At 42.8% G+C, this 25,408-nt stretch overlaps 1 protein-coding gene across 7 annotated transcripts in view; it reads right to left on the bottom strand.

The window, feature by feature from the left end:
* RNF144B (ring finger protein 144B) overlaps window positions 1-25,408 on the bottom strand; it is a 119,727-nt gene that overhangs the window by 67,555 nt on the left and 26,764 nt on the right. For 2 of the 7 annotated variants that reach the window (XR_003094379.1, XM_006024960.3), the window contains exon 1: window positions 13,803-14,101. The exons of 1 other annotated variant lie outside the window; for it this stretch is intronic. The gene's annotated coding sequence lies outside the window, so the exon portion shown is untranslated. Of the gene's footprint in view, window positions 1-13,685; window positions 13,719-13,802; window positions 14,105-16,310; window positions 16,360-25,408 lie in introns of those variants that run through there. 4 more of the 7 variants (XM_006024962.3, XM_014520546.2, XM_025205733.1 and 1 more) reach the window with 4 other exon arrangements.

Below are 25,408 nucleotides of genomic sequence, written 5' to 3'. Positions count from 1 at the left end.
TGATCGCAGCCCAGACGTATCCCTATCCTAAGGACCCAATTGTTGAACCCACGGAGTCTTAACAGCTCCGGGGGACCTGGGAACCAAGTAACCCACGGAGATACAGCTGCTCCGTGAGAACGAATTATTGAACCCGCGGAGCCTAAACCACTCTGGGGTCAAGGAACCGAGTCTATTAGAGTCCTCCACTGAGAACTCAAGCGGAGCTGTGCCTGGAAAGCTGACCAGCCTACACCACGACCACCTTGGGTGTAAGTAAATAATCTTTTCAATCAACCATTACGCCTCCGTGACTGATTCTAGCTCGAGCGTACCATACCGTGCCGCGGTTTTCTCCGGCCCCGCGTGCCCAGGCTACTGGCCCCAGCCTGTGTGCACAAAGACGGGCCCGGCTCGCCCCCGGCCCGCACATGGCGACCCAGGCGGGATCGGGAGAGGGCCCGCACAATTACCTGCTCCCCCATCACCTCATGGTGAGACACCATACCAGGAGCAGCTACCATGGAATAGTTGTTAGTCTGTCTGCTCTGATCCACAGTGATTTACGTTAATATACAAAACCAATATAAATCAAACTGATGCAAATGTGTAATCTGACCAAAGCCTTAGATTGATTGTCTTGCACTCGTGCCTTGAGAATACAGTAAGCTTGGTGTATACAAGTGAGCAGGTCCCAAAAGTGGAAATATATTTGGGGGGGGGGGGGGGAGGGATCCCTCTGAAAGGCTTCTAAAACAGGGTATTAAGAAGGCAAAAAGATCCTTCTGAGTCAAATCATCTCTCTTATGCAGTGCTAAGGAGCCAACCCTGGCAAACTGATAGTCTCTTTCCTAATAGTCTCTTGTACTGCAAAAAAAATATTTTTAAAAAAAGAGGTTTAAGATCAAGCGGCCTAAGTAAGCATGCTATCTGGTACAAGAGAACACACCAAAGGCAATCTCTCCAATTTGTTTTCATTGAGATGGCTTAAAAAATAAGCATTTGAGCTGCTGTTCAAGAAGCAGTGAATGTGATTTTCATATCATGCTAGCAACAGAAAATAAATAAAATATTTTTAAAAGAATGCAGTGGGTGGGAAAGCTCCAACACTGGAAGTATTCTCAATTAGCACAATCACAGGATAATACATTAATAAATGTCTTACCAGGTATTCTCAAATCTGTTTCTTTTTCTATTACTATTTAGGGCACCTGAAACATTAATTTTAAAACTTCCCGATAACGTATTTACCCAATATCTCAGTGCCATTTTAAACAGATACATCTTAATTTCAATGGAACAAAACTATGGCATTTATTGTGATCACTAAATACCGCTGCAAAGTTTTTGGGATGACTATAGCATGCTGCGGTGTTTCCTCCAATAGTAAGGATAATAGGGCAATTTTAGAATATTGATTCCAAATAGACTATTTGGATTCTATAATACTGATTGTTGGAACTGCAACAATTACTCATCATATCAAGACCTTCTAGGAGGCTTATGGAAAAGGGAATACTGATCTTGATTGAACATAATGAACCAAATGCAGCATTTGTATGAACAGATGCAACAGCTAGGGTACCAATTAATGCTCATTGCAATGATGAAGGTCTTTGTGTGTGCACTTGGCATGAGGAATTGGCTCCTTTCAAAGGAAGGGAGGAAAAAAAAAACCCCCAGAAGGCAGTTTGGTTCTTTCTTCTTATTATTTAGGACTGGGGGGAGGGGTTCCCAGTACACGTCACTAAACTAGGAAATAGACATCTCATTTGTATTGGCGTAAAATTTAAGGCGGTACAAGAGACAACTAAAGGAAAGTCCTTAAGATCACTTTTCCCTAAAACCTGCAAATGGTGGAACAAATGAGACTCCATGCTGTTACAAAATTGAAATGCATAGTCTTACAATAGCCCTATGGCATCCCATGACTGGCCACAGCCACAAACTGGCAATTGTCAGAGATTGCAAGGCTAGAAGGGACTATTATGATCACCTTGCCTAATTTTATTTTTTTATTGTAATCCGCTCTGAGTCTTTGTTGGGAAGGGTGACATGCACCAGTAAATGGAATAAATAAGTCTCCTACATAACAGAGGTCACTGAATTTCATCTAGTTATTCCTGAACTGATCCTGATAGCTTGTGACTCAACTCAAGCATAAGTATATTCAAGCACATTCTGGCAAAAGCTGCAGGTGGCAAGTGTCCAGAGTACCATTTCTGTTCCCACTGAAATCCATGGCAACTATCCCACAGATTTCAGCAAGAGCAAGAGCAGATCCATTGAACTGCATACTGTAACAAGAAAGACCACAAGGGAATGTAGGAAACAGGAAAAGCAAAATACATTTGGCACATCGCATCACACTTCCATGTATTTTTTAAATGCGGTGGACTTACCAATTCAGCCTAGCTCGAACGGGCTCAGGGAATCTTTGTTCTGAGCCCATCCACCAAAGGCTGGGCAGGGAGGCAAAAAGCCTCCCAGACTTCATTGAAGCCTGCATTCTGCAGGTACAGCAAAACTTCAGGGGAGGAGCCTCCAAAGTGAATAAAAGGAGCTGCATGCCCAGCATGTGGCAGATGTATTGGGGGAACAGAGAAGAAGGAAGAAGGGGCCAAGAACTTGGGAAGAGCTTCCTGGCAGGTGAAGCAGCACCCAGAAGAGCACAGAAGACTCCCCTGACTGGGACAGATGTCACAGCCTCATCGGCGCGCAGAGCAGCGCACAGGGCCCAGACCTAGAGGCTACTCAAGGCAGTCCATATCTGCATTCCCTGGCAGGCAGCCAGGGAGCGGTGCAGAGACTGCTGCATGGAGCTCAGACCCTGAAGCTGCTCAAGGCAGCTTGGGTCTGTAACCCTTGGCAAGTGGCCAAATGGCACATGGAGCATCCAGAAGTGGATCAGGGAGCTGCTTTGGGTGGCTCGAGCCCCATTCCCTGGCACGTGGCCAGGTAGTTGATGCAGGTAGCATTGGACCAGAGGGTGCAAGAGCTGATTGAGCCCCAATATATCATAAGGCGGCCCGGGCCTCCAACCTATCCAGGCAGAAGGACATGCCCTGTGGTACATGGGTCAGTGCATGGGGCCACATTGGGCTGCTGTGCAGGGAGAGAAAGAGCCCAGGTAGTGAAAGGCCACCCTGGTAGGAGCCAGACAGCCCTGCAACAATAGGAGTCATGAGTTGCAGGGGAGAGGGGTCTCCCAGAGCAGATGGAACCCTCGGGAGGGGAGACAACAGGGGCCCTGTGGGGTAAGGGTCCTGACCCTACCCAAGATAGGTAGGAGGACCTGGGACCTTGTGCCTCTCCCCGATGAGTAGCAGCAAGGGCTCCCATCACAGAACTGGGGGGGGGGGGGGGGGGCAGTCCAGGTATACCTATCCTCATTGGGGTGCCGAAGGGTGTAAGAGTGCCTTACATTTTGTCAGATCGCGCCTTATATTTTGTTATATTCGGGTTGTTTTGAGCTTACTATTTTATGAGCACAAGTATATGTATATACCTCTTATCTAATGTTTCTTGGTTAATGGTTTGTCACAAGTTGTAAATAGTTACCTGTTGTTTATTCTGTGATATTGTTGTACTTACCTGCACTTACCTGTTCCAGGATGCACCTGCTCACCTCTGGCAGGTGTGGACTGTTGGCATTTGCTTTCGCTTATTGTTTTAGGGATCACTATTGACCTATGTGGGGTTCGAGGCCACTGTTGGTGGTACTTTTCCCGGGTTGTTGATTATTGAAGATAGTATTGTATGTAAAGTTGAATTGTAAGATATTTATTCTCAGTTGAAGATTTCACCTGTGTGTGTGTGTGTGTGTGTATTATAGACATATACCAAAAGCTTTGTTATCTGGCACCCATGGGGAATGGGAGGTGTCAGATAACCAAATATGCCAATTACCTAAAAGGCCCAAACAGGCATCTTTGCCTGTTTGGGCCGCCACCCCTCCCACCACGTTAGTGTGCTGGGGACAGGGAGGGGGACCTCAGGCACACTGGGGACAGACTGCTATGCCCCAGGCCATGGGGGCTCAGCAGCACAGGCTGCTTTGCCCTGGGTTGTTGGGGGCTTGGTGAAACTGGAAGTGCCACGGTGGGCACTTCCAGTTTCGCTTTGGTCATGTTGACTGGCATGCCAGTTAATAGAGCATGCTGGTTTGTATGATGCCGGATAGCATGGCTTTTGCTGTACATAGGTACAAGTGAAACATACATAACGTTAATAAATTTGTAAATAGTTAAGCCATCTTGTCCTGGCTCTATAGAGAATAAAGGAACTGGTACAGAGACAATCAGATCCCTCTCACAGCACTACCACCTGACCACTTGTCCCTTCCATTTCCAGATGGGGCATGCCCTTGGGTGTATCTGGGCTACATAAACAAAAAGAAACAAAATCATAGAGCTGGTACTGCATGTACTGTCTGTAGCAGCAGGATTAAAATATGAAACTAGAGCTAAATTAATCCATGATTGAAATCAGCATGTGTTTAATTAATGCTAAAGTACAATTCATTGCTATATAAATCACTTTTCTGGATTGTATCAGCAGAACATTTTAAAAAAAAAAAAAAAAAACATGCCACTTTCAAAGGAATCCTTTAATCATGGCATTAGTTTAGCATAATTAACAAATCAGCATGTGTTTAATTAATGCTAAAGTACAATTCATTGCTATATAAATCACTTTTCTGGATTGTATCAGCAGAACATTTTAAAAAAAAAAAAAAAAAAACATGCCACTTTCAAAGGAATCCTTTAATCATGGCATTAGTTTAGCATAATTAACAATTAACTTAAAAACAAAACAATAGTTTTTCCAAAATAAGTTACAATATATTGCCCATTATTTTAGAAACAGAATGCCATTAAAATAATTAATGAGTTTTAATTTTTCACATTTTTAGCAAATTGTCAAAAGCGCCGCAGTCAGTGAGAGGATTCTGAAATGTTTACCCAAAGACTCTGAGGAGCCTCAGTCTCAGTGACCTTTCATGTGCCTAGAGGTCTATGTCATTTTTGAAAATGAAACAGTCACTAAAAGTAGTTTTGAAAATTTCACATCAAGAATTTGGGTAACTCCACTGACTAGGAGTTTTAATTAAAGTGAATCTGGCCCATTAAAGGGGCAGTACTGTAAACACAGTCAGTAAGTATATCATTCTGAAACTATCAAACACTGGTATAATTAGGGGGTGCTTCTGTTAGAGGTCCCACCAGTGCCTCAGCTCTGCAACTCTAACTTCCCCTTCATCGTTCTTAGGAGCTGTATTCCACTCACAACACTCCTCGGGACCAGGCACCAAAAGCACTGGCAGAGGCACTGCAGCCATCCCACTGATGGAGGCTGCCTATGGCTATCGGGGTACTGAAAGGATATAGGACATCTACACCACCAGTCAACGTTTCTTTTTAACCATATTCCTTCTAACAGAAACTGTCCTTTATATTCTTGGATAGGACCAGTTACTGCAGACTTTAAAATTGTTACGTCTTTCTACTATGTTCATTTTTAATGAGCAGGGAGTATTTTGCTCTGCAGCTTCAGGTACATAAGTGTCTCACGTTTTATTAGACTCCAACTAAAAACTTGATAGCAGCCAGTGTGCTAAAAGCAGTGCAGGTTGTGCTGACAAGAGGGCTTGTGTATTTTTTTCCTTGTATTCCCCTGTCTGTCTCTATCTTCTGTCCTTTAACTTGGATGGTAAGTGCTTTACAGATTTGTATAGTATCTCCTCAAAATGAGGTCCAGTTCAGTGACTCAAGTTTCTAGGTACTACCAAAATACAAGTAAATACCAGTATATGGGTGCTATACTTGTGACTGCCAGAACCAGAGGGATTAATAAGCAATAAATATGTGCTTCTTGGAGGCATTTAGTATTTTGCCTAACAGGTAATATTAGCCAATATAAAGCTTGTAAGTTCATAACCCGCAAATGTAATTTGTCTGTCATAAGTTTAACCAAAATGATAAAACTAACTGTTTGTATTAATCGTGGGACTGACTGGGCCCCAAAGGCGAAGCTGTAGCTGCAAGATTAGCTGACCTAATGGTTTTTGCTCAGGGTTCAGCCTTGACAATAAAAACTGGATCCAACTGCCTGGCACACCCAACACATTTCAGGAAAGCACATCCCAAGAAAGCATATTCAGAGAAACCTAAAAGGGTTGGGCTTAGTAATGTTAAATTTCAAACCTAAAGGTGGCTGCATTGTAATTTTCTTATTGGATAAACCTGAGTCTAGGTTTTATGTTAGCAAGTCTGGGTAGTAATTTTTAACACCTTTCAAGCCCATAGGGTAACAGCTATAGGGCAAGATTGTGAGTGGCTCTAAAGCCAACAGATTAGTATAAGACTAGGTATAAAAAGCACGTGCGTCAGGTGACCAGCAGAAAGGAGGGAACAGAACAGTCATTGCTGTTCCAAGCCCGGACTCTGGACTCCCGTTGACTAGGATGTGATCCTCACTCACACCAGATCTTCCCTAGTAATCCCTCCAGCAGCGTCGATCGGGGATGCCTGACTTCGCCGAAATCACTTGGCACGCACCTGGCATCGAGGGACTATCGATAAGTTGCCAACCCATGTCTATCTGTTGTTTTGAACAGTCCAGTGGCCGATACCCTCACAGTGCCCAGTTGGCCTGTGACAGAATTGACCCATCTATCTGTTGTTATTATTTACTATTAGCTCTTTAATACTGCATTATCTGCTTATCGCATTTATCTTTCTGTTAACTGTTGTGTGTGTAAGCTATAATAAATTTGCCTTTGCTTCACTCCCAACTTTGCCTCCTCAATCTGAAACTGAACTGAACAACCTAGTGGCTGATACCCTCGCAGTGCCCAGTTGGCCTGCAATAGAATTGATACACTCAGTGCCCAGCTGGCCTGTGACAAAAATGGCATCACCTACACTAAGTGTAGCGAATGACAGATGCTCATTTCCCCAAATTCAGCATGGCAGAGGAAGACAGAGAAATGACAATATCCCCACATGTGAAGTTCTATCTTTGAAAACTTCACTGTGCCTCATAACTAGGGTCAGCTTCTACAAGCTCTTAGCTATTATGTTTAACCTTGCTTTTGCAAGTACTCCTATTATCCTTTATGTGAATAAGCTACATGAATAATTACAATCATGTGACTAAATTTCAAGCAGGGATGTCTGAAAAGATGTAGTTCTAAATCTTCAGAGATACAGAGCCAGCCCTTCCCCTGAAGTACATCTGTTTGCAACTGATTATGACCTCCTAAAATCCTTCTCTAGCATGCCTGTGAGCCAGCCCATTAAATATAACAAACAGGCAGCTACCACCCTGAAGGGACCATTTTCCAACATCTTGCTACCTTTTCTCCAACTCGGTTTGGTGTTCCTTGCGTCTGTGAGGTTGCTGACAGATGTTCAGTTAAAGGTACAATGGGATCTGATCCCCAATCCCAACAATCATGCCTCCTGCCATGCCACATGTGCATGTAGGAATTCAGGATCAGCTCCGAGTTATGCCCGACTGGCAGTGCAGGGAGAGCCTGAGATTGTGATCACTCTGGGCTCCTCCTGCACCAGCAAGTAGCAAGCTGGGAGCCTGGGGAGCCCATGGCTGGGAGGACCAGTCTGCTGAACACCGGACTGGCACTTCCAGCCATATAAAAAGAAAAAAACATTGCAAACATGCAATTCATTTTTTGTCACAAGCAAAATGGTTTCAAGCCTCCATAGTCACTCATTTGCAATCAGGAAAGAAAAAGAATATTCTGTCTTACAATAAAAAAGTTATCCAGCGTCAAAGCATCTGACACACACCCAGAACAAGTTCTCACTTTTATTAATTCGGCCCATATCTTGTACTTCTGAATGCCATTCCTTTCCTTCCCATTATTACAACAGAGTGATAAATTTTGTGTTTGTCGTGAGCTTTCCTACCAGTACTGCCTTTTCAGTGTCAGGAGGAGTAATTGTGAGTGTGATAATGCAAGGATTTTTTTTTTTTTTTTTAAATAATGTTATACTCTGTTTAAGTCTTTCTCTAATCAGTGTCTCTCTTCTCTCCCTCAGGCACAGAGATAACCTATAGAACAACTCCCTCTGCCCAGCATGTCAACAAAAATCCCTGCAGTACTAGAAAAAAAAAACTACAACAGTTATGATCATACTGATGCACTCCAACAAGTTGCAGGGTACAAGCACACGTAAGGTAGGCTTCTCTAAAGCACTCAGTATGAGCAGTTGTACCATTAACTTCAACAGAAGCAAAGCTAGCCCACCTGGGCACATCTACACATGCAATTGATGCACATGAATGAACTCTGGAGTCTAATTGGAGTTTTTGCTCCTGGGTGCACTGTTTGAGCATGCACCTGGAAGCAAGAATCTCCAGAGTATATTGCTCCAGTTTATTCATGCACAGCACATGAAACCCAATCAGAGCAGCCCGGGCTGGCAGGCAACCCAGGGGATCAGCCTGTCAGCCCAGAGTTGCTCCAACTGGGCTCCATGTCCACAAGGACTGCCTGCCAGCTAGCCCCGCACTGAAGCATCTTTGTGCCCCAGCCAGCCTCATCACCATCTACATGTGTGTTGATACACACAAAACAATGCCACCACAGGGTAGTATTTGTGTTTAGCCAGACTACCTTGAGGTGGTGTTTATTAGTCTACTCCAACCTAACAGGGTTGCACATTTAAACAGTGACATTTTACTGCAGTGCTAATTAGTCAGCTCTGCAGTAAATGTCTCATGTAGACATGTCTCATGCGCCCACACTGAGTACTTTTGAAAATCCAATGCAAATGGGTCCAAATTTGGCACTGTCATGTGAGTAGCCCCATTGAAATACTATAAGAATGAAAAATTTTGAACAAGTCCCAATGTCTTGTTAGGCTTGCTGAAACCTGCAACTATGTTTGTATTAATAATTACTTTAGATGTTATCTTTCCCTTTAGAGGAGGAAGAGACTGTCCCCAAGCATATTTTGTATAGCGAGATTCAAGATGGCTCTAGAAAGTGGGGTTACCGTGCATGGTGGTACCACAATGTGTGCAAAAATTATATGAAGTTGTTCAACATCAGTGTAGAAGGGATAGAACCCCATCCGATCTGGAGGGAACAACTATATGTATGTATGTATATATATATATATATTATAAATGTACATGAATTAGAACTACATATGTGGGCTTTTAGCTCTTTGAGAAAAATTACATAAGGAACTGAAATGTCTTTCTAATTACAGGGTTTGCCTAACCACATATACATTAGAGGGGTTTTCCTTTGAGGGTGGGGAGAGTTTACCAACAGTACAAAATATTCCACCAGTGCCTTTAATAAAATTCTTAATCTACTTAGAAACAACAATGGGGATCTGTGATCTGACTGTATATTTGTATGTGAAGATACCAAGAGTCGGGGAAATTAGAAAAGGAGGATTTATTTATTTTTTGTTTTAGGTATTTTAATTTAAAACTATCACTGTGTTTGCTGAGCTTTTAGCCCAGTTCATCACTTCTTAATTAGCTGAAATTTCTGCTCTATGCTGCCTTAACCCTGCTCCCACTGAAGTCAATGGGAGTTTTATAGAAGTCTTGCTTGACTGAGGGCAAGATGAGGTCCTTTATAATTTAGCCCTTTCAGTTTATTTTTTTAATGAATACCTTAATATTGTCTAGCACTGATCTTTTTTAATTTAATGTCCACTCAGTTCCAGTGAAGTGAAACCACTTATACGAGAGAGAGAGAAAAAAAAAAAAAAAAAAAGAGAGAAAGAGAGAGAGAACTGAACACTGTATTTTCTTAGTTGATCAGCACAAAGTTATTTGGCACAGGCACCTCTGTAAATATTTGTGAAACACTGGGTAAATTTTCAGTGCACCACAGTCCTCAGACCTGCACTTTCCTCAATTGAGTATGGAGGCCAGGAGTCTAGAACTGGTGCTCGATACTGTTGTAAAAGAAAATATAAATTGATGCAGGCTGGGTCTGATGTCACTGGGGTATTGTTTTCTTCTGCTTTGTTTAGCTTGATTTCCTTTTATTTACAAAATCAGATTGTTTTTAAAGGTAGCAGAATACTACCGTCTCTCTAGTTATTTCTACCTTTACTAGGTAATAAGGAAACCCTGCAAAGTGCACTGCTCAGAGTGTAAAGCCGGCAAAAACAAGATGTACTCATTCTCAGGGGTCCATCTATAGAAGCAGGGAGTAAATTGTGGGAGTAGTTTTCACAGCCAAGTAGAAGGTGCAGGCAACCCCTGCTTAATGTGGTTTTACTTAGTGTTATTTCGCTATAGCACTAATTTAAAATTAATACCTGATTTCACTTAGCGCTGAGTCAGTTTCGCTATAGCAATCAGCGAAGCAGCAGTGGCAGCGAGTGGACAGGTGGGAATGAGCTCGGGGCTGCACTGGTGCCGCAGGGCCAGGGCCATCAGGGGCCCAGGGTGGGGCAGCAGGAGCTGGGGGGGTGGGAAGCAGCAGTGGCAAGAAGCAGCAAGTGGGGGGCAGGCATGAGTGCAGGGCCCCTGCCAGAGTGCCGAACCCGGCACGAACACAGGCTGTGGGCTGGCACATGGGGCCGGTGTGGCCAGTAGGCAGGCAGAGGGGTGGGGAGAGGCAGCAGTGATGACGAGAAGCTACAGTAAGCAGCAGCAGTAACCAATTATTTCTATTTGCATTAACACCTACGGGGAAATAGGTTTCGCTTAACGCAGTCCACTTAACACTCAGTTTTCCCGGAACCAATTAAAAGCGTTAAGCAGGGGTTGCCTGTAAAGTAGTCTCTGTTTTGATATGTCCTATGAATTCAGGACAGCTCTGACTTGGCAATGTGCCTTAAGTGGATACCACAAGTGCATGTGAACATAATAAGAGCATGAGAATGCAATAATGGCTTAAGTTTCATAATGCTACCAGCTCAGGAGGTATTTGTGTATTTGATACATCTAGGATTTAAGCACTGTATAATTTTAGGGAATGAACAGATGCACAATTATACTATACCTTTTAACTAGGGAGAGTGTCACCTGTTGCAGCATAACTATTTTATCTGTTTGCTGCTAAACTACAGTAAGTGATGTTAAGCTACAGTAAATAATGCCTTACTGAAATGGAGTGAATTACTATGGTTTAACTTCACTTACTCTGGGTTAGGAGTGGATAGATAAAACAGTTATACTACAGCTGCAGTGCAGCAATTGCCTTCCTCAGAGGAGTGTAGCTGTTTTATCTGTACACGCATTTAGATAAATCAAAATAAATCTTCTTCCCTAAAAGAACACAAGAGGGGGAAGTTGAAGATCTAGGGACCTTTAAAGCTATGTACCAAAGACTTACTCCACTAGGTATTCCATATGTGGGACTCCCACAGACACTAATAGGAATTCCTCAGAAGGACTCATATCATTGGCATTGTATGAGGTATACTAATAGACCAAGAGCCAAGTTTAAAATGATAGCTCTTTCTGTTCCCCTGCAAAGTGACTCACTTCTTTCTCATGGGGATATTTTGAATATCTTATGTTGTGTTAAGGACAGGTTACATCTCCCAAATATATGGAAACAATAGATATACTCCTCCCATTTTCATTTTCCTTGTACCCAGCCCTATATCATCTGGTTGCCTTAAAAACCTGGCTAAAGAGATAACTGTCATTTCCATTTGGTTTTCCATTTATTTATGCAATACATTTCACCACAGAGTGCTTCATGAGCTATATGCACATGTATGTGCATTCACACACAAATGCAGCCGTGTCTGGTGATAACCATCACATAGTATGCAATTCAACAAGGTGGGGAATGAAATTTTGTGCAATAGTTAAATCCTATTCATGCACAGAGCCATGCAGGTTAATATCCAAAGAGCAGACAGGGCCTTGTTTATGGATATAGTACCGTGCAGTTAGTTGAATGGAACAAAATGAATCTGATTCCTCCCCCTCACTGGTTAATCCTGGAGACAGCTCTACATACTTTAAACAGAGTATCTATCTTTTTTATGATTTACAGTAGTTTTAAACATTGTTTGCATGGGAGTTGTTGGGTTTTTTTAATATAGCCTGTGCCTTGAATTTAAACTGCTATCATTTTACAATGAAAACCCTTACATGGACACTTAAGTGCCTTGATTCAGTTTAGTTTGTGTCACTTGGGAGGAAGTTTAGATACTCTTACACCCAAGGGATTTGTTTTGGTACGCCCAGGATGCATCTACACATGCAATTAAACACACAACAATGAACTCCAGTGCACACTGCATCAGAGTTTATTGCTCCTAGGCGCCACGTTAAAACATGAACCTAGGATTGCAGCACATTGAGCTGGGGCCCAGGGCGTCAGCCTGCCAGACTGGGGCTGCTCCAACCTGGGGCTCCTCCAATGTGTTGTGGAGGGGCTGGCTGGCAGCCAGCCAGCCTTGTCAGCAGCTGCACATGCACTGTTGTGCACTAAAGAAGTTGGATAGTACTTGTAAATACAAGTACTATCCTATGGTGGAGTTTATCAGTTTATTGTGGCCTAATAGGACTGGACATGTAGACATTGAGACATTTACTGGGGACCTAATTAGTCAGCTCTACAGTTAAGTGTTATGCCCCCAGTAACACTTAGACAAGCACTAAGTGAGACAAATACAAGGCCAATGTGCCTAGTTCAGAAAGGATTAAGGGCTGGATTATGAAACTTTTGTTTCAAGATAACACAGTACTCCAAACCAGATATTTAGAACTCAAAGCCACCAACAAGCAAAGCGCCAGCCCTACTACTAGAATGCAAGTACCACTCAGTAATTTCAGCACATGTGGGTATTTCAGTCCTGACCTGTTATGCTACAATTCTCCTCTTCTAAAACATTCATGAGGATGGAAAGCCACACCAGGAGGATGGAAAGCCACACTACACTGTTTCCTTAACTATAGTCCTTCTAAATACTTAACTATGTATAGTGCTCCATGAACAAGGACATTTGATATAAAAGTACATCATAAGATAGTAGAATGCCTTGCATTCTCTAGAATACAGAGTCTTAAAACTGGGAATACAGTACAGAATCCTTATTACTGAAGTAATCTTGTGTTGACAAAGCCTTAAAATGAGGAAGAGGAAACACGATATTTACACCAGCAAATGTACAGTGTTTCATTCCCTTTAGAAAATAATCTGCATTAGTGTTCATACGTACTGCAAATGTTGGATTTGTTTGCCTAATCTCAATATCCCGAAGCTCTGAATGGAATTAGAGGAATACGCTAATATTTAGCACACAGATCTGTCCTCTGTTTTTCCTGATCCAGCTACTTTATGCTGAAAAGTGTTTTTAAACCAGCAGAAAATCCATGTGTTTTAAGACCAGCCTCTGTTCAGTTTGTTCAATGTATGAGTTGTAATATTTAAGCTATAACAGATAAGCCTAACTGTATGCCATTTTAGTCACTGCTTGCTCACACACACAAATATGCCCTAGTACTGCAGCATTTTCAAACACTTCCCAATGCAGATATTTCTTTAAAAAGTTACCTTGACAAAACTAATATCATTCTCTTGAACAGGACTGAATGTATATTTCATTTTCTCTGCTTTTGATAGTCAAGTTTGCAAGATTTCTTCAAATCTCAGCTTTTTTAAACACCATATAGTTACAGATTTAGGTCAAAATCACACATAAATGTTTCCTAGTTTTTTAACCTTTCCATTTTCTTACCTTTCTTGTTAGTCAAGCACATAAGCAGAGCCATTAAGCCACTTCATTATCTCACATTATAAGGAAAAACGAAGTGTTAAAAAAGAGAGAGAGAGAGAGCACTATCTCCTAACATACCTTGAACGGAAGGTAGTGTTCACTCCCAGCTGTTTGACTTTTCAATAGCTTCACTCACACTTCAGTGCTCCAAAGCTTCATGTCACAACCACTGTAGCTTACAGTCTAAATCAGAAACGGATTTCTCTCACACACACTCTCTTCCTTTATCTGTGTGTCTGACAGCTTTGCACTCTTCAGGACTGTAACAGGACTTGTCTCCCAGCCCTTTTGCCACACGGATAAATAATCCCCTCCCTGCTATTAAGAGCATGTTGCCATTATATCTTAAAAAGCACGTCACAGCTTGCATGGAGTAGCAGTGAGAAAGCTACATGTATTTATACAGGAAGCTTGAGCACAGCACTTCCTACTTCCCATCTGAGTCTCAATTCAACTGCAGGTGATTACTTAAACCCTGCCAGCTTTTAACCAATACCTATCCCAACCTTATTTTGGGGATCTGTGCTGCTTTACATTTATAACCCCGCTTCAGTTCCTGACAAGATAAAAGTCAAGGGAATATAATACAATTTGTAACACCCAAATACAACCCTCCAGCTGCTACTTAACCTCTTCTCAGACAGTAGATTGTTTAGTAGCTGACCTATTGGCAAATGTTGCCTGAAATGTTATTGCTTTCTTCTTATCCTGTCCCACGAAAGAAATGTTCCAAATATGAAGCAATTTCCCCATGGGGAAAATGTCCAAAATTGGCTGTGTAATTTCAAGTCTGGATCATTTATGCTGCTGATTTTATTTAGCTTGCTTTGTTAGGACAAACTAAAGGCATGACACTACTGCAGAAAAAAAGCTGCAAGTCTAATATGAAATTATGACTCTTGAGGCTGAGGGGTTTACATAATAGAGATTATGCATTCAGAACTTCTATAGTTCATGTATAGGTGTCATTTTTATTTATCCAACTGAAAAAATCAGCAGTAGATACTGTGCCATCTAACACTGGATACAGATAGACCAAACATTTACACGACTGTAATTAGCATTAGACCAGTATAAAAAAAAGTAATGAACATGCAACACAAGTCTCTGAATTAATTACCCCTTAAAATAGACAGGAGTAAAGCACTATTGGTATGATTTATATTAAGTTAGCTTAAATCTGCCTACCCCCAGGCAGCCATCTGTGAAAGCCCATCAGGCTATTTACCTGCTCCCTCACCAACTAGTGGCTTGGCATAGTAATAGCCACCTACTGGGCAATTTACCACAGGATAGCTGCACATCTGTCCCTTCCCAATCCCAGTGTAATTTATGTTGATACACAAAACCTATGTAAATAATGCCAAGTTATGTGCTCATCTTTCTATGCCCAAAGAGCCAATAGAAGCTCTTCTCTTTCTGCCGAAGGAAAGTGCTACACCATTGATAAAATGTACAGAGATTCCATATCAGAGCTCCAATGGGGTGGTAAGAGACCAAAAGAAACAAACTAAGGATGCTAATCTATAATTTTCTCTTTATGATGAAATGTGTTTATTTGCATAACATATAATTATTGTTGGCAAATTGCCTGCATACTTAATGGTACAAACTGCTGAAAGTAGACTAATTTCTTTTGTGTAAATATCTCATGCCTGACTTTCCAATCATTTTCAGAGTTGTTCTACACATATGTTTGAGAGATGTGCGAATTAAATAAAATTTCCTTTCGCGACCTTAATTCAGCCCCCTAGCGTGTATGATACTGTCTTTAATTCTATGATCACATACTGCGTGTTCCACAAGCAGAGCTGTCAGCTTTGCTACCTTAATTTTCTTTTAACATTCAGTGCTTTTATAATTCATTTTCCTTTAAGAGAACAGAAAAAAAAATTGATTGGGTGGAATCATGTTTACCCCTCTGTGACATAATTCATTGGCAAGATTGGAACATTTGAATCCATAAAGCAAATCTTTGTCTTGTGAGCTGCTCCTAGCATAGTAAGCCATTCTCCTCATTTCCCTGACAAAAACATATTTTACTAGTGGGTTTCGTAGCTATTTGCTATTCTGCAAGGAAATATTGAGCTTATAGGTTCAATTCCAAGTTCAGGAAGACAATATGCCTCTCCTGTCTCCTACCCCATACCCAGCTCAGCTCTTACCATTGTCTTTGTCAGGCAAGGTTTTTCATATTTGCTATACTGGTTGCTATCCCTTCTTCCCCTAGCCCTTACACTTCTCCACAAAAAATACTGATGGACAGAAAGAGAACCAATGTGAACACCTAAAAAAACACCCAAAAACACCCTTCCTATACTCACATTCTGTGCCCAGCACCCTCTACCCCATGACCCTGACAATGGCACATACTAAACAACTTAGCGAGAATTGTACACAAACTGCACAATCAGCATAAAGGAGAGATGGAGCACACTCAATACAAGAAAAATCTTTCATAAATTTTAGCAGCCAAAGTTGAACAAGCCTCTGAGTATAGGCAATATATCAGAGGCTTATAATTCAGAAAAATTTGGGCAGATTATCTCTATGACAGCAAATATACTTCCCCCACATCATACTGACCCAACCGCTATCAAATTTCAAGTCTCGGCTTGGGAAGTGCTTGAGGTGGGCTGCCAAATTGAAAGGCCAGGCTTTGCTAGATTTTTTCTAGTTCTCAGTTGTTTCTCAGGACCAGTCTCTCGAGACACCATTAGCAAATCAGCACCTTGACCCTCTATCAGATATATACTTAAGTACATTCACATGACCCCTTTGAATCTCCTTCTACCACATGACAAAGTCTGGGAAATTACACACTCAGTAGGTATGTCTACACCAGATGCTTTACTACACAGTAGCATAGTTCATTAAGCAGTAAGCATGTGAGTCTACATGTGCATACACTTAATGTACAGTAAACCACCCTAATAAGTATATTTGCTACCTGCAAATGCAAGTAGCAAATTTACTTATAATTACATGCCCCTGGGAGCTGCCTGCTGCCAGGGCAAGCTCCACCACCAGGGCCCTGGCGAAGACTATGTTCCCCTGCCCCAGCAGCACGGAGCTCCATGCCCCCTGCTCCAAGATTGTGATTGGGGAGCAGGGCCTGGGAGAAAGGATAAGGATCTCCCAGCACCAGCCCTACGACCACAGAACTGGCACGGGGAGCTCTCTGCTGGCAGGGGCTGGGGAGCCTGTTCCATGCCCAGCTCCGTGATCACAGACCAGCTATCCAACCTGTTCCCCACCCAGCTCTGCAATCAGAGAGCTGAGCAGGCAGCAGGCTCCCTGCAATCACAAAGCTGATCAGCAAACAGGCTCCCCAGCCTGTTCCCCACCAAGCAGGAAACAGGCTCCCCAGCCCACAATCACAGAATGGGGGTTAGGAACTGTCCTGGTCACAGGCAGGTCCCAGCCCCACACTCTGATCAACTGATTGAAGCAAAAGGCTTGGAAAGAGCTGCAGGGGTGGGGTAGGTCCCAGCCCCCTGCCCTGATCCACCGGTGAAGCAGCTAGCACCTAGGGGCAGGGTGTAATGTCTCCTGGCCCAGTGCTCCCTGCCAAGAATGCCTCCCCGCCCCACCTCCCCCAGTGGCAGCAAGGGCCCATTGCAGGGCCCCAGGAAGCAAGAGCAGTTTGCTGCCATTAGCAGAAAATCTGTTCCCGCTTTCCTGCACATGTGGACACCTGCCTGAGAGCATTTACTCACAAGTTTCTCAAAAGTAAACTGCTCCTGGACCCAGTAAGAACTGTTGCATTGATCTTTTTCCCAGTCTCTATACAGAAGTGGAGGAATTTTTTCTCCCCAAACAAGTGTTTTGTTGCAGCTCCCATAGGGAACAAGTGTTCTTCACCTTTCTGTTAAACCGATACAGAGCGAGTTCAAGGCCAGTAGCAGAAGAGTAGATGCTTTCAGAGTACCAGTCTGAACAAATACCACTTTTATCTATACCAGGTCCTCATTAGTAAGTGGAATCTAGCAATGATGTCAAATTAATTTGGCCCTGTGAGCTAAGCGAGTGGTGTTGGACAAGTCCATGAGCAGAACAAAGAGCCGAGGGCTGGCCATGCAGGCTGGATTGGGACCACAAGCCCCTTCCCACCCCTTCCTCATTTTCACCCTGCATGCTGGCCAGTCAGGTACAGCACAGGCTTGGACTGGCCAGAGCAAGCACTAGATCAAGCATGTGGTAGGGTGCACAAACTAGCCCCATGCAGGTGCCACAAAGTGTGGGTTCTAGAGTAGGTGCCATATGCACATCACGGCCTAGGCCCTGTGCACAGGGCTGGTCCAGCGTGCACTACAAGCGAGTCAACTCTAGATGCAGAACCAGCAGTGGGGTCCAGCTGATGCAACTCGGTGGACAGGATCCACCCCAAGGACTCTATCGTTAGCACTCCTGGCTTAGAGAATAGTGGGTAAGCTAACTCCTGTTTACATTACTTATGAAAATAGTTCCATTGACATCTAGAGAAACTACCCTTTTAAGTTAAGTAAGCTGCATTTTTCACATTAAGGCTACAAGACATTTTGCAACATGCATCTTAGAATGTTGTATGAAACGTTCTATGATCCCATATGCATATTTTTGCATTCCTTAAATGTTGAGAGGGGACTTGGACAAGTCAACAAAATATTTTGACTTCATGGACATGAAAAACCATTTGATTTTCTCAACAAACAGATAGTTTCCTTCAAGGGAAATCTGTGACAAACATAGCTCAAAAAATCATTTAAATGTCAAAATCAGGACCCATTACCCTATTTGACATACACTTCTAGAGCAAAAGTTTCCAGACTGGCTTATGATGCTCACTTGCTTATATTCTGTGAACAGCTGAATCCCCTTTGCATATTTATTTCTTGCTTGTTGCTGCTTCAGTGTTTATAGAGGATCTTCACAGCAAAGGAGAGTGAGGCTAAAGTCAGATTACTTGTGATAAATATGGGCTGGCTGCTAAAGTCACTGACCAGTGAGCATGCATTTCAGATTTCCTTCTATGTCTGCAGCAGGTATGACTCTGGTAAGCAGCACTATGAATTTTGACTCAAGCTCTAACGACTCACACTTTTAGCACTGGAGGTCCTAATTTAATGTACGGTATGGCACCCAAGACAGCAGCCACCAGGTTATAGCATAGGAAGAGCAAGAAAGCAAATTAGACAATGGGATTACAATTTTTCAAAAAGAAAAGCATTAAAGTCTGCTAGTAATTTAATATTACCATATTTTCTCACATACAACACATACTTTTTTTTTTCCCTATAAACCAGCTGCTGCAAACTGCAGTGTACATTATATGTGAAAAATATGGTAAGTGCAGCTTCTTCTATACCAGGCAAAAGCAAAAGTAAAATCTGCATATGACTCACAGGAAGCAGAACAATGAGCAGGCTTAGCTCCTTAGTTGCTGCTATTCAGTTACTTATACAAGGAAAGATATCTTTTTTTTTTGAAGTCTGCCTTTTAAAAACAAGGTGTGTATCTTATTCTGTGATGTGTTCTTTGTGAAAAATATGGTATTTTATTTTTCTGCCTAACTATGGAGGTAGCCCATGCAAATGTGAAAAGTGAAAGGTTGTTCACAAGACCATCTCAAATGCATCATCCTTCCAGCATGCTGATATGAGACAGTGCAATTGCGCAGGCTTGAGCTCATGAGACAATGTCATGGCAATTATTTCAATTGTCTTCAGTAAAGCAGTAACTTAAGTCATTATATCATTATCTCCTTGTGATACTTATGGACTCCAGTATTGATGGACAGTTTTGTAGAATTATTTTCCCTGCCAAATATTCCTCAAGCTTGTGTGCTTAAGGATAGTGAAGAAAACATCCTCTTGGTGAAGTGGTTTTGAGATGTGTTATGAGTCATGCTAAAATTGCTACCCAGCTGGATTCTCCTGCCTCTCACAGCAATTCAATTGGGTTTGCTTTATTTGTTGGTTTAAAAAAAAAAAAGTCACAAGGGAATGTCATGGCATATCAGCCACATCACAAACTAATCACTTCCCAAATTAGATTCCTTTTTATGATGATAGGAGTCATGCAAGCATAGTGTCAAATTAGCTCTGTAAATTTATTGATACTCCTATAGCTTTGGGGGGCAAAGCCCGAGATGTTATCTGCCAAGAGGCAGTCCCACAGCAAATTTTGAGTTGAGTTAAAACCTCCAAGAAGAGTACAACCTTGGCACAAGCTTAACTAAATCTCTCTCTCCATCCACTGTTAGTATTTCTATCAATCACAAAACTATCTGGGCACTAACATGTTACTAAATTAATAATTAATGTCTGTGGTACCGCAACCAAAATTGCCTCTCAAACAAATCCTATTAAAGGCAAATTAATACATCAAGCTATAACAGTCTTATAAATTTACATAATGAGTCAAAATCAATCCACAAGAAAAAAATGTTTCCAATATGACTGATAACAGTACAACAAAAATTATAATTGCTTACGACTTCTGGCAGAAAAATAACATCATGCTTTTGAGCAAGGGGGTTTTTTGGTTTGTTTTTAAAAAGATGAAGACACACAAAACATAAGAAAATGTACCTTTACCTGTTTCAGCCATTGTGTATGCATGCTTCATATTTTCATGCACAAAACAGTATTTGTAATATGCAAATACAAGAAAAATCAGTATTTATGCGCTATTTTTTTAAGATAATATTTGCCTGTTATGATAACAAATGCCTTTTTGTATGCATAATCAGTGAATGTACATTCTATGCAGTTGCAAGTAAGGTACCTGCAGCATCATAAAATGGTAATGGCTTTCCTCAAAACAGCAAGAGGAAGTAGTTTTCTGAAGAGGTAATCATCCTAAAAAGTCAATTTGCCATCACAGTAGTCTTACATGCTTCGCTATGAAGTTCTATACAGTTGGGCCTTGATTTACACAGTATGTTTCTGCACAGTTTCAGTTATGCACGGTCAATTAATTGTGACTCTTTATTTTTGTACACAGTATGAATCCACTGTACACTGTATAAATTTTGCACGGTACAATGCAGTCGCCAGGATGTGCAGATCCGTATAGAATCAGCTGATCCCTTCCCACCCCCCGCCCACCACGTTGCTCTCAGTGTAGCTGGTAAATGTGTTGGCTTGTGGTGGAAGGGTAGGGGGGAGAGAAAGGACATGGGGGGCAGATCAATGCCCCCCCTGTGGTGAGGGAGGAAGGGAGTAGGGCAGGGGCTGGGCAGGCACTGCCCAGCTAGGGTGGGGCAGGCATGGGACAAAGCCACGGCTCATCCAGAAGCCCGGCACAGCCCCAGCTCCAGCCCACAGCTCCAGCCCACCCGCCCATGCAGATGTGGCAGCACATGCCCCGCCCCCCACCCTCCTAGGGTGAGCGCAGCGGTGGGAGCAGCCCCGCACCCCCTGGATGAGCCGCTGCTCCATCCTGCACCTGCTCCACCCCAGCTGGGCAGCATCTGCACCTGCTCCACTCCTCCCTCACTGCAGGGTGCATTGACCTGAGCCCAGACAAGCCCCTTCCCTCCCCCCTCCCCTTCCACCACACCAGACTTACCAGCTGCATGTAGTTCTCCAAGCCATCGGGCTCTGCTCCTCGCTGCCTGTGTGCTGCGCTGCCGCTGTGCACATGCACAGACATTTATCAGCCAAATTATCAGCCGCATCTGGAACCTAAACTCTTATTTCCCATAGACCCTTGGTATCTTTTTATGTGATTTCTATTTGCATGGTGTTTCTTCAAGAATGTAACCACCGTGTAAATCAAGGCCTGACTGTACTTAAAATTTTGTATTTCCATGACATATATGGGTTTAATGTATAGAAGGCTAGAATAAATGTATAAAGCTCCTTGGTATAATTTGGGATTATTTTTACCTTACAAGTTTTACTTTGATTAGCTGCAAGAAAATCAAGATCACATCTTTTCATGTTTAAGTAACTACTGTTCTACAAGTCTAACTTGGTATGCAAGTCACTCTCTGATATACCTGTTAGTGGTCTATTTCCTTTTGCCTAAAACAGAGTAACATTTTATAATAAGGTATTATACCATGCATAATAAATCAAATAGATGTTTTAAAGTGTGCTGAGTAAAAATCTTAGGAAAAGAGCATATTTTTTTCTTATTGTAAAAACCATGACTAAAAGGGTATACTAATTTCTGAATGTCTGCAATGCTTACATCCTCAAAATATGTGCCTATGCCTCAACTAGACACAAAGAAGAAAAGAAAAATGTGATTTGGTGATTGTTAGTCACCCTGCTCTATTTCAGATTAGGAGATTCCCTAAACCTACAAATAAACAGCACTGCCATGATCATATGCATAGCTCCACAACATTCTAATATATTTATTACAGATCTTGAAGTCCACCTCCCTTGCAGTTGTCCTCTCATCTCCCTATTACACCCAAGATACACTAATGACATCTCTGTTATGCGAACACATGGGAAGGAATATCAGGAAAAATTCTACCAGGATATTAATAATTTCTACTTCTCCATCAAACTGACTCTTGAATGCTCCTTGGACATGATCATGAAACTCTGCACTAGCCACATCACCATAACTGCTACAGCTACTTCTATGCCACCAGCTTTCATCCTAAGCAAAATACTAGATCCATCATCTACAGCCACGCTCTACATTACAGCAGTGTTTGCTCTGATCCCACTGATCAGGATATATGCCTCAGGGATCTAGAATAGTTTCCTGCAATACAATCTCAAAACCTTATCCATCCAGAAAAAAGCCAGGGTCAAATCCTGCTACACTACCAACCCCAAGACAAGGAAAACAAAATCTTTCTGGTAATCACTTCAGGCATTTTTACATGTGCTCCAGGAGTTTGGGGGGGGAGGGGAATCGCTTTCATTAGAGTGAATCCGATGAATGAGTTTTAATTAAACCACCCCCACCGCCACCTTGAAGCACACAGACACTGATACACGAGACACAAAGGCTAATTAGGATGCTCCAGCAGACTTAATTGAGTCTACTCCGACACGCTGTAATTACAGCACATCAATGCAGCTTCCCAGCATGTCTACAAGCACCCTTACAGCCCTCATCTGTAGGAACATGGAAAGATACTTGCAGTGGTGGTTTTACAGGAGGGTTTGACTGGCAAAGGGAGAGGAGTTAGGAACACTTTAGACATATCATTAATGACCTCCTGGAAAATGACATCTCAAAATAGCCTCGGAGGACAAGCCTATCCTGGCTTCCAGGTAGCCCCTCAACCTTAGATGATGTTTCTCCCTCAACAGACTACCTAAATTCTATTCTCACCAGGCTACCACACCTTATTAAAGATCCAGATACCAGATGTGTCCCCTCATCAACATAGATCACATCATCGCTGAAGCAAACACCACAAATAACAACATTCAGGGTTCATTTACTTGCTCCTCCACCAATGTCATATGCACCACCACTTAGTTACAGTGCCCCTCTGCTATCTATGTTGGCCAGACAGAGCAATCCCCAAGTAAAAGAATGAATGAACACTGATATGACATCAATTCCAGAAACACAAAGTCCCAATAATACTTTAGCTTCCCTGAACATGTCATCACTGACTTGAGATTAACTGTATTTAACAAAATAATTTTAAAAACCAACTTGAACGTGACTGCCCAGGCTCTTCCCCTTGACCAGAAGCATTGAGGAGAATACCACCTGAGCCCCTGTCTCCTTCACCTTTGCACCCAGAGCCCTGTAATCACTTTTGATCTGCTCAGAGTCTCCCTTGGCAGTGTCACTGGTGCCCACATGGATGACCAGCATGGAGTAATCGTCAAAGGACTGGGTGAGTCTCGGTAATCTTTCCATGACGTCTCAGATCCAGGCTCCAGGCAAGCAGCAGACCTCCTGAGACAACAGGTTAAGCTAGCAAATGGATGCCTCCACCTCTCTCAAAAGGGAGTCTCTAACTACCACCACCACCTGTCACTTCTTGTGACAGTGGTCTCAATCCATCCAACTTTGGGGAGAACAGTCCTGTCCACCTCCAGCAACAGAAAGTGTTCTTCCTCCTCTGTTGCTAGGGCTCCACATCTGTTCTCTAGGCAAACTGCTGCAGGTGAAGTCAAAAGCTTCCAGCTTCCGCTTTCCTGGGAGACCATGTCCTCTCCCTTCTCTAGCTCTGCCTTTGGCAATCCTTCCTCCACAGTCTTACAAGCCTCCTCCAGCACTGAACTGATGAAGTCTTCATGGCAGAGGATGCTTCAGAACCTTGCCACCTCCTTCTATAGCTCTCTTGCCTGCTCCTTGAGAGACACCACGAAAAGGCACTGCTCACATTGCAGACACTCCCCACATGGTTGTCCCTGGACAGAACCTGTTGGAAGCCCTCTATTCCTTCACACATGCACATTATATCATAGACCAGGTATTGTTACAATAAATATACATGGAATCTACTCCAATAAATTCTCTCTCCCCTATAAATTACAATTGAAAGAATTTATAAATGATAGTAGTCAGAGTATCTTGCACATACAAACAATAAAAAAAGACACTTAATTTTTTCTGGTCACGTGCCTCTCTACAGGCACTCACAAGCATATAAAAAGTAACACACTAGAAATTCAGAGTTTAGTAACATAAACTCTTGATTGTGTTCACAGTTGATTTTGGAGCTTGGCATAGACTTTAGTTTATAAAAAGATTTTTTTTATCATGATCCCAAATTGACACAACTGGTTCATTGTCAAGCAAGTGCTTCACTGACTTACTTCGTTGTAGTGGTTCCATAAAATGAACCTACATAGTTTTTAAAAAACAAATATGCTGTCCACCTACACAGATAGGAAGTTTCCTCTGTAATAAGGGGCCAGAACACTGACCTGTAATCAGAAGAAAATCTTAAACTCTCTGCCTTCTGTATCTCTGATGGTCTTCGTTGCCCCTTTCACAGAAGTATTCTATTACAGCTTTACTCTAAATTGAGTCAGTTTCAGAGAAAGTTTTAGTTTCATCTGTGTCTGGTGAGCCCTGATCTGCCATTCAGAAGACAGCCAAGATGTAGAGCATCGGTGGGCAAAATGGCAGATCCGGTTGGCAGCCAGTCTCCATTTCCCAGCTGGGGCCAACTTCCATGGAGACCCCAGCAGCAGCTGCACTGTGATAGCGCAGGGTCAGGGTTTCCATGGAGACCAGCCCCAGCAGCGCTGGCAGTGCATGTAGGTGTGCAGGCCGGGCGCGATCCGGGCCCTTTTCTGTGCTGCACGCGGGCTGTGGCCAGCAGCCCAGGCACGCTGGATCGGAGAGGGCAGGCGACGAGCTGGAATTAGGCACAGACGCTTAACGGTAGATTTAAAGATTGTTTACTTACACCAGAGATGGTAGTGGTGTAGGCTGGAAAACTTGCTTGAGTTGCGGTTACAGACAACACGAACGGTCACGTGGAGTTTGCTAGGCTCCACGGAACAGAGCTCTGGATGCTCTGGGTGAGCGCGCCACCAAAATCGGACTCGTAGATATGTCTTATAAATTCTTTCCGCTCGAAGACGGGAAGAGGTGGGCGATGGATCAGGTCGCCAAGCTCCTCTGAATCTCACACAGGGTCTCTATTACCCTGCCGTGTATCCAGAGTCCCCACGAGATGGATGTGGAGTCCTCTTCGGCTTGGGCGGAAACTGCTCAAGCCTCTTATACGGCTAACAGGCCAATCGTTAGCC

This window comes from Alligator sinensis, unplaced genomic scaffold (genome assembly GCF_000455745.1).
Source record: "Alligator sinensis unplaced genomic scaffold, ASM45574v1 scaffold342_1, whole genome shotgun sequence".
Lineage (NCBI taxonomy): Eukaryota > Metazoa > Chordata > Crocodylia > Alligatoridae > Alligator > Alligator sinensis.
Note: the sequence above shows the minus strand (reverse complement) of the source record. Positions and strands in the feature narration are given on the sequence as shown.